The following is an 11,519-nucleotide window of genomic DNA, read 5'->3' as shown; positions in this document are numbered from 1 at the left end:
CGAGATGCCTACCTGTTTGCTTGGGAATCTGCAGCATGAGCAAGGGCCTGGAAAGGAAGATGGTGCTCCTGATGATGAGAAGAGGTAGATCTTGAGCTCCTTAAAGCAAATTGTTACAGGGCAGATAGTCAATTAACTAAAAATCCCTCTAAATATAAGAAGTGCTGCTCAAGGATCCACTGCGAGCCCTTGGGTGGGCTCACGCATCCCCCTGCTGCTGGAAGTATCACTGTTTGCGTTGCTGACCTCTTAAGAGATAAGGCTGGGATGCACAGTGCCAAAGTCAAGAAGAGAATATAAAGAGGATCAGACACACAGTCCCCATATACATACAGTAATTTCTAGTCTTGGCTTATCTTGTAGGAATTGCAAGATACTGAGTAGGGAATAAATCATAATGTCAAGACCAAATGGCATTTTCCTCCTCAGTGTGATTTGCAGCATCCCAGTCAAAGAGACGCTACTCCCTCTCCCCCTTAATTGAATTATGCCCCTGACTAGCAAATGGGATTCGTCCTTTGAGATGCAGGGAAATTACCATTTGATGAAACAATGCTTCACTCCTTCCTCACCTACACGAACATCCTTCGGGAAAACTATTATACAGATATCCTTGAGTACAAGCTATTGTTCCTTTTGATCTCTGGCTTCGTTTGTCATAATCAACAACAATGGAATACCACGTGAATATTATACAGCGAGAGCACAGATGCATTTGAGCTGTCCTCGATAATTGTTTGACTGTTTTCTTCAGAACTTCAAAAGAATTTCTTGGTCCCATTTAGTTAAGATGCTCTCTGCTCCTGGTGGTTCCTTGAGGGGCAGATGCTGTTGGCAAGTTGCTTGGTGCCTCTATTGCGATGACTTCTGATTTCCTTGGGGCAGCTCCTGGTGGCCTGCACGATCACCAGAAAGCTTGCGTTGTGTACAGGAGGCGTGAGGAACTTGCAGAAAGCTGCCCAGGGGCATGGCATGGGGCTGGAAGCTCCAGCAGGGAGCGATGCTCCTGCACTCCATCCCCAGCCATGTGCACACCTCCATCAGATTGATGAGGCCTGGAAGCTTTCCTGGGGCTGTACCCAAGCTTGCAGCACCCCAAGCTGTGTCAGAGTCCCCACGCTGCAGCAGGGTGGGCGTGCGCAACCTCACTTCAGGCAGAAAATCAATGCTTACTCTGGCAAGCTGAAAACCAAAAAGAAGAAAGCAGAAAAATAATTATTTGCTGATTGAGCGGCGAGTTTCATTTATTAGTTTCACATCTCTTACAGAGCTAATTACAGTGAATCTCATTAACTGCGTGGAGTGGGTTGGAGAGCAGCTTTCCTGAGGCTGATGGCTGCTGCAGGCTCTCAGTACCCCTGCGCTGGCAGCAATCATCAGGAAACCTTGATTTCCCAGGGCAATACGCTCAGTGCTAATTTACAAGCTCCTTTTTACAACTGATGTCTGGTGGTGAGGACTTAGAGGCGTACTTCAAAGTTTAGGAACTCTGATCTAGGCTTAGATGCCAGAGGTGTCACAGAACCTTCTGACTTAGAAGGGACTCTTAAAGACCATCCAGTCCAGCTCCCCTGCACAGAACAGGGATATCTACACCTCCATCAGGGAGCTGTATACAGAGCAGAAGCAGAGACGGACCCGTTCCGATCTGTAGCAGTAGAATACCACAAAACTCAGGCTGGACGAGGCTCTGAGCACCTGATGGAGCTGTGGGTGTCCCTGTTGAGTGCAGGGGGTTGGATGGCCTTTAAGTGTCCCTTCCAATTCAAATCATTTTGTGATTCTATGATGACTTCTTCCTGCAGTGCTAATTTACAGTGGCTAGTTTATTTCTCAATTTTTATCTAAACTAGGAATAAATGATCAATCTCGGCTCAGTGCATTAGTCCTGCATTTTATCTTTCAAGTTCTTCTGAGATTAGTAAGGGCTGAACAGAGCTATAAATGGGACAGCTTGTCTGGATCCCAGAAGCAAGGTGTGAGCTCTGGAAATACTGAGGTCCCAGTTCCCATCAAAGGGAACGGTCTCCAGGGCTCTTCCCTCTTCTGGCATGGAAGAAGTGGGTTTCAGAAGGAATAGAAATTGTCCTGGTGCCAATTTTTGTCTTGACCATGCAGTAACTTTGTAATAAACATGTTAGCTGGTTGCCAGTTAATCAGCAAAATTGTCTCAGCAGCCAAACGTTTTCCCACTCCTGATCTATTCTCTTTCTCTTCTGCCTTCCATCTCCGCAGTCAGCCCAGTGCCACTGCTGAAGCCATCTGCCTCTCTGTTCTGGGAATGGTGGTGGCAGCTCCTGGTCCCCTGCTGCCTCCAATCTGGTCTCCTTTGGGCTTGACTTGCATGCTCCATCATGGTTTCCTGTCTTCTTTCATCTGATCAACTTTTCCTGCCTGTATGTACCTTGGGTCAGCCACCAAAATCCTGTTCCCACGAACCAGACTTCCCAAGCAGTGTCCCATGCTTCGCTGGTGCTTGAGATGCTTCCCATGGTTTTTCTACGGCTCCAAAGGCAATGCTCTTTGGGGATGATTTCTGCAGTGTGCCTGGTGGTGGTGGACCTTCACACAGAGTTGTTAGTGGTTTCCTCCCCCATCCTCTATTCCCTGCATTGTACAATTGCTTCACCATGACAGAGGTGGGCTGGGGAGTAAGAGGGCAGGCTCCTTGCATGTGGACCCTGCTCCTGGGAGGCTGAATGGGCAAAGCTGGGCAGTGCATGAGAGCTGTAGGGGAGAACTGGCTTGGCCAAGCACAGATGTCTGTCCTGAGATGGCTGCAGGTGGTGGACTGCCCCCACTGCTCTTTACTGGGAAAGGATGGAAATAGGATCTTCCAGGGCATGGGCCAGCTCAGCCATAAAAAACAAGAGCCTGAATGGATCAGATGAATTGTGTACTGAAACCATCTCCAGTTCAGCTCTGCATCCTGTGCTGCAGTTGGGTCAGGGATGAGGTGTCCAGGGTGGGAACTGGCATCTCCTGGTGGCAAACACACCTGGGGCTCTTCTCTCCTCCTTTATCATAGCATTAACAAAATCCTTCAGCACATCTAATTCACTTACCTATTCATCCCCTCCGTATGTGATGTGTTTGTCTCTGGCACGTATATTTATACAAATTCTGATTTGCCAGCTTCATAAAATACCCGCCAGGAGTGGGGCTGGGTGCAGATGACCCAGATGCATGAGAGGAAATGTTTCATATCTCAAGGAGTGCCGTATGGGCACCCCGGCAGCCCCTCCCTCCCGCCTATCAGATGTAGGGCTTAATGGGCTTAAGAATTAGAGCAGCTGCTTGGTGCAGAATTTATTGACCGACTGTGCATAACAAGTGGAATTAAAACCGTAATTGGCTGAGCTGCTCCCTGTCAGTTTAAGAATTTTTACTTTTCTTGGGGCTTGATGTTTTCATCAAGGCTCCCAGACTCTTCCCTCCCTCCCACCTCGTTTCACTGCTCTGGGGTCGTAGACGTGATGAAGCAGAATGCCTGCCCATCTCCTGGGGGTGGGGCTGGCCCCTTCAGCCATGAACTGGAGGCAAAGGACGAGGTGAGGAGGAGGAAGCAGTGCTCACAGCACCTGCCGTGCAGCAGCTGGGCCACTGGAGGTGGCCAGGAACTGGCTGCTTCTCAGGCCACCCCCCTGTCCGGGCACGTCCCTCACAGTGGCATTTATTCCTTTGCATATGTCCCTTGTGTAGGCTGTAGTATGCCGTCTCTTCCAGAATAAACTTTCTTCAGCTTCCCACCATCGGTGTGGAAGTAATATGCTGGTTTCGTGTATTGAGGTAGAAAAGAGACCCCTCCTGGAGGACAAGCTACGTGATGGAATCACCAGTCCTGCTCTGTGCTGCAAATCATAATGCTGCTAAAGCGCTGGAACTGCTTTTCCTTTTGATAAAGCTGATTGCCAGATGCCTCCCTGGGGAAACCTCGCCTGTGCCTACCTGCTTCCTTTTCCCATCTGTGTACATGGGAGTAAAAAATGAGTCTGGATTTCAAACTCCTACATCTAGGAGCCACGATGTGGGTTTCTTCTGAGGAAGCATGCAAATTATCTGTGCACTCCTCCGCAGCCCAGGGCATGTGTCCTCTGTGACCTGCAGGGGACACAGACATGTTGTGCCCATAAATTCTTGTAGGTCTGCACTGTAAAGGCAGGTCCTGTGAGCTCTCCAAAGCACTGCAGCCAGAGCTGCAACCAGTCAGCCCTTGAGCTTGGAGGACAGCAGGGGGACACAGCCACATCCCCTGTCTGAGAAGCACCAGCAGCTGCAGCTGGGTCTCTGCTGCGCTGCCTCTAGCTCACAGATCAGGGAGGCTTCTCCTGCATCTCCTTTTCCAGGAGTGGGCACTGAAATCACCTCGCTTAAGGGTATTTCTCATTACCACATTAAGTCAACAAGCACTCAAGTAGCCAAGGACTTTGATCAAAGCTAGATATTGAAAGGGGGACAAAGTGGCAAACTTGATTTCCACTTATTTCCAGAGCCTGCTGAGTGCAGGGCTGTCTTCTCTGTTGTGGAGTGTGAGTCTGGGTGCTGCTCCTGCATCCGAGCCCAGGCTGCCTTGGGCACCCTTCTGTACCTGATGTGGGGCACAGCAAATGAGAGGCGAGGTGACAAAGAGCCCAGAGCTCCTGGGAGGCGGCCACATCTGGTGGGAGTGTGCAGGGACAGACCTGGAACGAGCATTGCGTTGCTGGGAATTCAGGTGAGGTGAGTCAAAAAGCAAACCCCAGTTACTGACTGTTTTGTGTTCAAGTTTCTAATTCACTATTGCAGTGTAAGGACCGAGTCAGCAGCCATCTGGCTTTTCCTGGCTGCTTGCAACCCATCTGCTGTTAAATGTGAAGAACAACGAGTTAGAAATAGCTACCAATGTAAGTCTGAAAGTAGATGTGTTGCAAGTAGCCAAAACATCTCTGCATTTCTTAAAGGGAAATCTTTATCGATATTTCTGTCCCTGGTAGAGGCAAGACTGAGGGTTTTTACTGCAGCAGAGCTTGTGGTCATCCCTATATCCTTAGCCCTCTGCACCTAACAACACTACAGTAAAAATAAAAGCAATCTACAGTGCACGTATCCTGGGTATCTATTCCTATCCTGGATAACTATGTCAGAGCAATGAAAATAAAGGGTTAGAGAGTCTCAGCACTGTCCACAAAGAGAGTACTGCCCCTTGCATTGATTCTAAGTCCCTCCAACAATCCTCAGTGTTACCTGCAAGATGCTGGGAAGCAGCAAGAGTGCCTGCAGCTTTGATGGAGGTTTCCTCTTGCAGGCTCATCTGTGGGCATCCTCACTGAGGACCAAATCAGACATATCTGGTTATGCATGCTCCTGGTAGATAAAAAGCGAAGGATGGATGAGTGCTGAGAGGTACACCTCCTTAGCAGTAAAGAACGCTTTTGTTAACATCCTAGTAACCCCTTAGAAATATGAAAGCAGAAGCTGAAACTTGTTTTTGCTGTGGCTGAAAGGCTATTGAAGCCCCAAGTTTAACATGGGAAGTCATGGTGAAGGAAGAGCAGAGCATGGGAATTTGCATTCAAGAGGGAGGAAAATGAGGGATTTGGGCAGAGAATAACAGATAGGTGCTGTGAATTCTCATTAAAATAGGTTATAAAAGATACACTATGCGGCCGTGGTGACAGACCAACAAAGGTTTTTTTCCCCGCCATTGTTTATACTGTCACAGGATCCTCACAATAGAAGATAGTTTAGCCTTGTACTCCGTGGTTCATTATCTATTATTCTATTTATTAATGCATTCTTGGGTCTTAGTGATGTGATAAACCATCCGTGCTTTTCTTTTATGGTTTAATAGGATTCCTCCAACCCCCCCTCGCTGTTTACATAACCTCACAATTCACCGTTATCTATCATTTATTTCCTACTTCATGCGCACTCGAGGGGTGCTCAGCCTGCGAGGCCCGGCCGGGCCGTGCAGCGAATTAACACTCGTGATAACGAACATTTCCATCAAAGCCCATTTGGGGTGATTTTGGATGGAGCAAGGGTGGGATGTGTGGGTGCTGTGGGCCACAGGACTGGGTGCGGTTGACGATCCCCTCTGTGGTGTCACAGTGGCCAAGGCTTGTGCCAATGGCCCACCAGGCAAAGCTGGAATGCAAATGGCACCGACTTCCCCACATTGAGTCTGTAGACTGGGGCTGGCCATGGGCTGCAGAAGGCCGGGAGCCTCGGAACCCCGTGCCCACCCCTATTAGCGGTGCTGGGGAGCAGGCCGCAAGACCTCATTTATGATTTCCTTCGTAATCCCTTCAAAATGAGTCGGTACCGGGATGTGATAAGTGGATTATGTGTTAGGCCCAAGCAAAGCCAGACACAATTAGTGCTTTAATAAACCAGTTGTATGCATTACTAACAACTAAGTCATGGGGGAATTGGTGTATTTACAAACCCTAATTAGTAGTTTGTTACTGTGATTCCAAATTTAAACAAATCTGTAGCATCACTGACCATCTGGGTGAGAAATCTCTGTTTTGAATTTAATTAGGAAATAGTTGTGACAGAAAATTGGTCCTTATTAGTTAGCTAACGATCAGCATTCCCCTAATTGAAATGAAGAACTGTCTGTCGGCTCTGTGAGATGTTTAGACAAGAGCAGAGACAATCAGAAAATATCCCCTGACTTGGGGCTTGCCGAGCCATCGAGTAGGCACCCCTCTGCTATCTTAACAAGGGGAGAGCCCCAAATGTGGGAGGCTGGGAGCGTGTCCCCACGTGCGTGGCCGGGCTGCGGGTGCTCAAGGGCTGCAACGCAATCAAATGGGAATTGTTTCCTGCAACCACAAGTGAGCTTCTCAACCTTACAATCAAAACGCAGATAGTTCCTTGAAAACACAGGCTGCGGTCCTTAATTAATTTTCGCTTCCTCTCTTTATAGTTCTCCCCAGGACTCCAGACATTAGGATTCCTGGTAAGCTTTGCAGATTAAAGGAAACACGCGCTGGAAATAATAAACAACCTGATTGCCACTGTTGTAGCATTACTCGATACTGAGAAACTCTTTATATATTGTAACGGACAATGAAGTTTCTGTAGGGGCCTTAAATCACTTAATGTTGAAAGGAATTCCCAGACGGCTTTATCAGTCACTGTGTAAAATTGTTAGAGATCTCCACCAGCTAATAAATTTGATTTGGGGTTTGTTTTGCTGGCATTTGCACAAACCCTCTGAGAACTATAGTTACTGTATTCTTATACAGTATTTGAATTCAGAATTGCAATGCCCGTTCGGCTCTCCTCTGGGAGTGGAAATAAACTTTGCAATAGAATATGAATGCCGGTTGTTTTTCTTTTTAAGTCGGTGCGTTATTATTTGAGGAGATATAGTGTTTGACAAAACCATTTATTTTGTTTCAAATATTTTATTGAGTCATAAAACTAGTTTACATCGCTGCCACGTGTGGGGATTTGTGCCTGTTAATGTGGAGCAAAGAGAAGGGTGCCCTGGTCCCGCTGCCCCGTGGTGAGGTTGGGAGCTCCAGACTACAAGGCTATCAGTCCCTAGCCTGCACTGGGGATGCAGGATTTATCATGAGCACTGACTTCTCATGGGTATTTCCATTCTGAAGGGAGAAAACCAGGGTTTTTATGTAGGAAAACCCACTCTCCCTAAGCCAGTCCCATCAGCTGTGCTGTGAGCATCCCTGTGCCCTGCTCTGCCGTGCTCTCCCAAGCCAGCCCTGAGCTTGTCAATGCTGCCAGGGCTGCAGCCCCTGCCAGAATGGAAAGTTTCCTTTTTTATCTTTTTTTTCCTCCCCCCATCAGAGGGAACTGGGCTCACGTTCAAGAAGCCTTGCTTCAAGCCCGGTTTTGTTTTGCTCTTTGGCTTGGGCTCCCTCTCCTGCCCTGGCAAGGACTTAATCTCCCCAATTCAGTCTCTCATCTGCTAAATGGGGCCAACAGTGCCTCTTTTCTTCTTGCCTGTGCCCACGGTGAGCCTGGGGATGTGGAGCCCTTGAGGGCCGCTCCTGTTCCTGGCCCTGGCCGTGCCAGCTGTGCGGTACGAAGGGGCTGCCTTCTCTGGGCCGGCATCCCTGGTGCTGAGAGTGGCAAATGGCATCGCTCTGGATGCCTGGTTACCAGGCTGCTCATCCTCCGCTGCTGCAGCTGGGTCCCAGCAAAGCGATGGCCTCCTTCCCCAAAATTGGCCAGATTTTGGGTTTGGGCATCTCCAATGCTGCTGTGACAAGGTGGCATGCAGTGGTGGCACTTCTCCATTCCCCTGGGTCCTGTGCTCTCATCCCTTCATGTTTCCTGGTCAAGATGTCACTGCTGGAACTGAGTTTCTGGATATTTTTTGAACATTTATTTTGTGCTGGATATTTATTCTATGCTTTAATGACCTGGAGCAAGCATTTGCCTGCAGAACGTGTGGAAAAATACCTGGGGTGTGCCAATATGAACAAACCAGGCTAAGCCACCTGGGCTTTTCAGTTTGAAACCCTTTCTCCTTTTCTTTAGGATCATTCACCCGAATGCAAGGTTTGCAGCAGGCCCTGCCCCTCACTGCCGCATCCCCCTGCCCATTGCCACATTGTGATGCTCAGCTGGGAGATGGATGCAGGCGCAGCTTTCCCGCAGCTCGTCATTAGTCCTGGTGCTGGAAAGGGTGAGCCGTTCCTCCCCAGTAAATTATGTGCCATTCCTCAAAAAAGTGGATGAAATAAATGGGACTAGAGCATGTCTTTTTTGCTCTTAGCTTTCACGTATTGATTCGGACATATTTTCATGCCGGGAGGAATCAATTCTTCGGTAGTTGGGCAGAATTAAATAATTTCAGGCAAGCCCTTCACACGGCTTGTCATTAATTTGCCTCGCGGCGGCAGCAGCCAATGCCAGGCACGAGGCACGCAGCACCCCGGGCTCTGCCCTGGGGATTTCCTGGGGGGACGGACACGCTGCGTTTGCTTATCTGTACAGAGTCACTTATTACCGCTAATTGGGAGGGACAGTTCAAACGAGCACAGAGAAGCAGTAGTGGCGTGAGCGTGACATGGGTGCAAAGAAGGGACCGCGGCGCTGGACCCCGCGCACGCCCCATGCGGAGCAGGCTGTGGCCTCGCAGGGCAGCAGGACGGGCAGACAGACAGACAGGCGGACAGACAGGCGGGCTGGGCTGCTGGAAAGGCAGCAGCTGATGGGAGGGGTGGGCTGCTGGCCGGCTGCGTGGTGCTCCGGGATGTGATCCGCATTAATGCCCTGTGCTCGCCTGTTCTCTGAGGGCTGCTCGGGCTTCTGTGCAGGCAGAAATCACCCACTGCTGTGGAAGAATTCCCCTCCAGACGCAAGTGTGCCCAGTGTTTCCCAGTTATCTTCACTTTCAAGTGGTCTTTTCCAAGCTCGTACTCATTTACACATCGTTGCTTTCCCCAATAAAAGAACTTCAGATCATTCCCGGGAAAACCAAACATTTCCTGCAGCCGTGTGTAACAAATAGAATCATGGAATCATGGAATAAATGAATCATGGAATCATAGAATCACACAACGGCTTGGAATAGATGGACTCTTAAAGATCCCTGAGCTCCAATCCCCTGCTGTGGGCTGAGTTGCCAAGGGTTGCCAAATATACAGATGTATTTTCTGTAGCAGAAACCCCACATTGCACTTCTTTTAATTTATTTGATTTCCTTTTAATTTTACCTGGGGGAAATAGCCGAGGATAGGTATTTTAGGAATGAGGGCAACGTGGGCTTTGTTTCTCGGCATGGGGCTGTGCTGCTGCCGGGCTCTGGGATGAGGTTCTGGTATTCCAGCTCCAATGAGGCCTTTTAAAAATATACATGTATAGATGAAGATTTTCAAAGAGGACATGAAAAGCTCTGTTTTTCTTCAAGCAAATAATTCCTCTCCCTTTTCGGAAAGAAACCTACGTGTCTCCTGTTTGTAATGCAGGAAGACAGAGATTATGTGCATCTGCGGCCTGATTTTAAATGTGCTCTACAGACGTATTGTGCCCACATTGACACTGAAGAGGATAAACCTGAGGAAAGGATCTCAATCTAAGAAGTTAGCAACCCCGACTGAAGCCACGGCACAAAATTCTCCATGTGTGGCTTGCATTTTAAGCACTGCTCGAGAGGCATGGGAGCCAAAGCCGCCGGTCAAAGAACGCTGCAGTCAGGGCACCCAACAACAATTTTTTTTTCTTTCTCCTGTGTGGTGAAGATGAATCGAGTTTGTTTTGCCATCTCCTCTGTTTCAGATTTCCTGTGTGATAGCAGAATGAGTTTGTTGTTCATTGATACCTTAATGTATAGGTTGTTGGGATTTTTTTCAAGGCGGAAGACAATGTCCCCTTGACGTCTGCATGAATGAGCTCATTTATCCCCCCAGCGCCCGGAAACCGTTCCTCCTGCCCCGACAGCTGCAGGCTCTGTTTGCGCAGGGCCAGGGCCAGCCCCACTCCTCCCTGCCCCGCAGAGCCCCATGCGCAGCGTTGCACCAAGCAGCAGCCGCCGGCACGCCAAGGACGGCTTCGCTCTGTTTGGGTGAAGCACTGTCGACTGCCGGCCAAGGCTTGGATTTCTTCCCCAGGATGGCGTTCCCGTCATTTATTTCCATTATTTCAATTCTTCTCCTAGCGCCAGGACCCACCATCAACTGCTGCGCAGCAGCAATTTGATTAGTATATGTGCTTTTATAGCTGTTGTCCCTCATTGTAACATACGTAGGTTGCTCCGCAAGTAATGCCTCCTGTTTATTTCCATGGAAACTGCAACAGATACAAAGAGCATAATGACATGGCTTGATAGAGCAAACTCTGAACTACAGAACTCTATTTTTCAACACAGTCACCACCATTAGCCGTGCGTTTTCACCTGTGGTGAACAAGAGCCTGCTTGCAGTGCTTGTAAAAATCTGCACCAGTGGAGGTGACCCAACGTCTCAGAGCTGCTATTGGCATTGTTGCTAGGAAAATGTTGCCCACACAGTCTAACTTTCACTGTCCTAACATTCACTGTTCTGACTTTATAAACATTCACCGAGCATTGATGAATGTCGATGGGTGCAATTTTTTCCACATTGAGAAACTCGGTTCCACACCTTTGCTTCATAAACATTTTGGTGTCAGACTGCCTCTCTGCTGCCATCTGTCACACAGCAACAAAATGTAATGGAATATTGATGGGAAGGTTCAGTCACTACTGCCATACCACCAACATTTGCCTCTGACTTTGTGGGCCAACACCATAAAATAGGAGGCATTACTTCCGGAGCAACTCTCATAGCATTGGCTCGTGCCCATGTGAAGGACATTTTGGTTATTTTCCCTATGTTAAGAGGGAAATTGACCCCAGTGCTGCAGCCCACAGCCAAGTCCAGGCCAGGGGAGACCTGGGGCTCGGTATCTCAGTGCTCACTGTACTCTCTGCTCATCCAAAACCCCAGAGCAGTTTCATAAAATAAGCTTGTTATTTCTGCAAATGTGTGTGATTGCATTTCCGGCGGGTTGTCCTCCACAGATGTGTAAACCTGGAAGGT

General features: G+C 48.7%; 1 long non-coding RNA gene across 1 annotated transcript; it reads right to left on the bottom strand.

Annotated features, from left to right (window-relative positions):
• LOC110396560 lies at window positions 501-7,147 on the bottom strand. The gene is made up of 3 exons (XR_002437054.1): window positions 5,901-7,147; window positions 5,224-5,343; window positions 501-1,182 (listed from the first exon to the last, which is right to left on the bottom strand). It is a non-coding gene; the product is annotated as an uncharacterized LOC110396560 (long non-coding RNA).

Source organism: Numida meleagris, chromosome 3 (genome assembly GCF_002078875.1).
Source record: "Numida meleagris isolate 19003 breed g44 Domestic line chromosome 3, NumMel1.0, whole genome shotgun sequence".
Lineage (NCBI taxonomy): Eukaryota > Metazoa > Chordata > Aves > Galliformes > Numididae > Numida > Numida meleagris.
The sequence above is the reverse complement of the archived record's forward strand: the minus strand, read 5'-3'. Positions and strand labels throughout refer to the sequence as shown.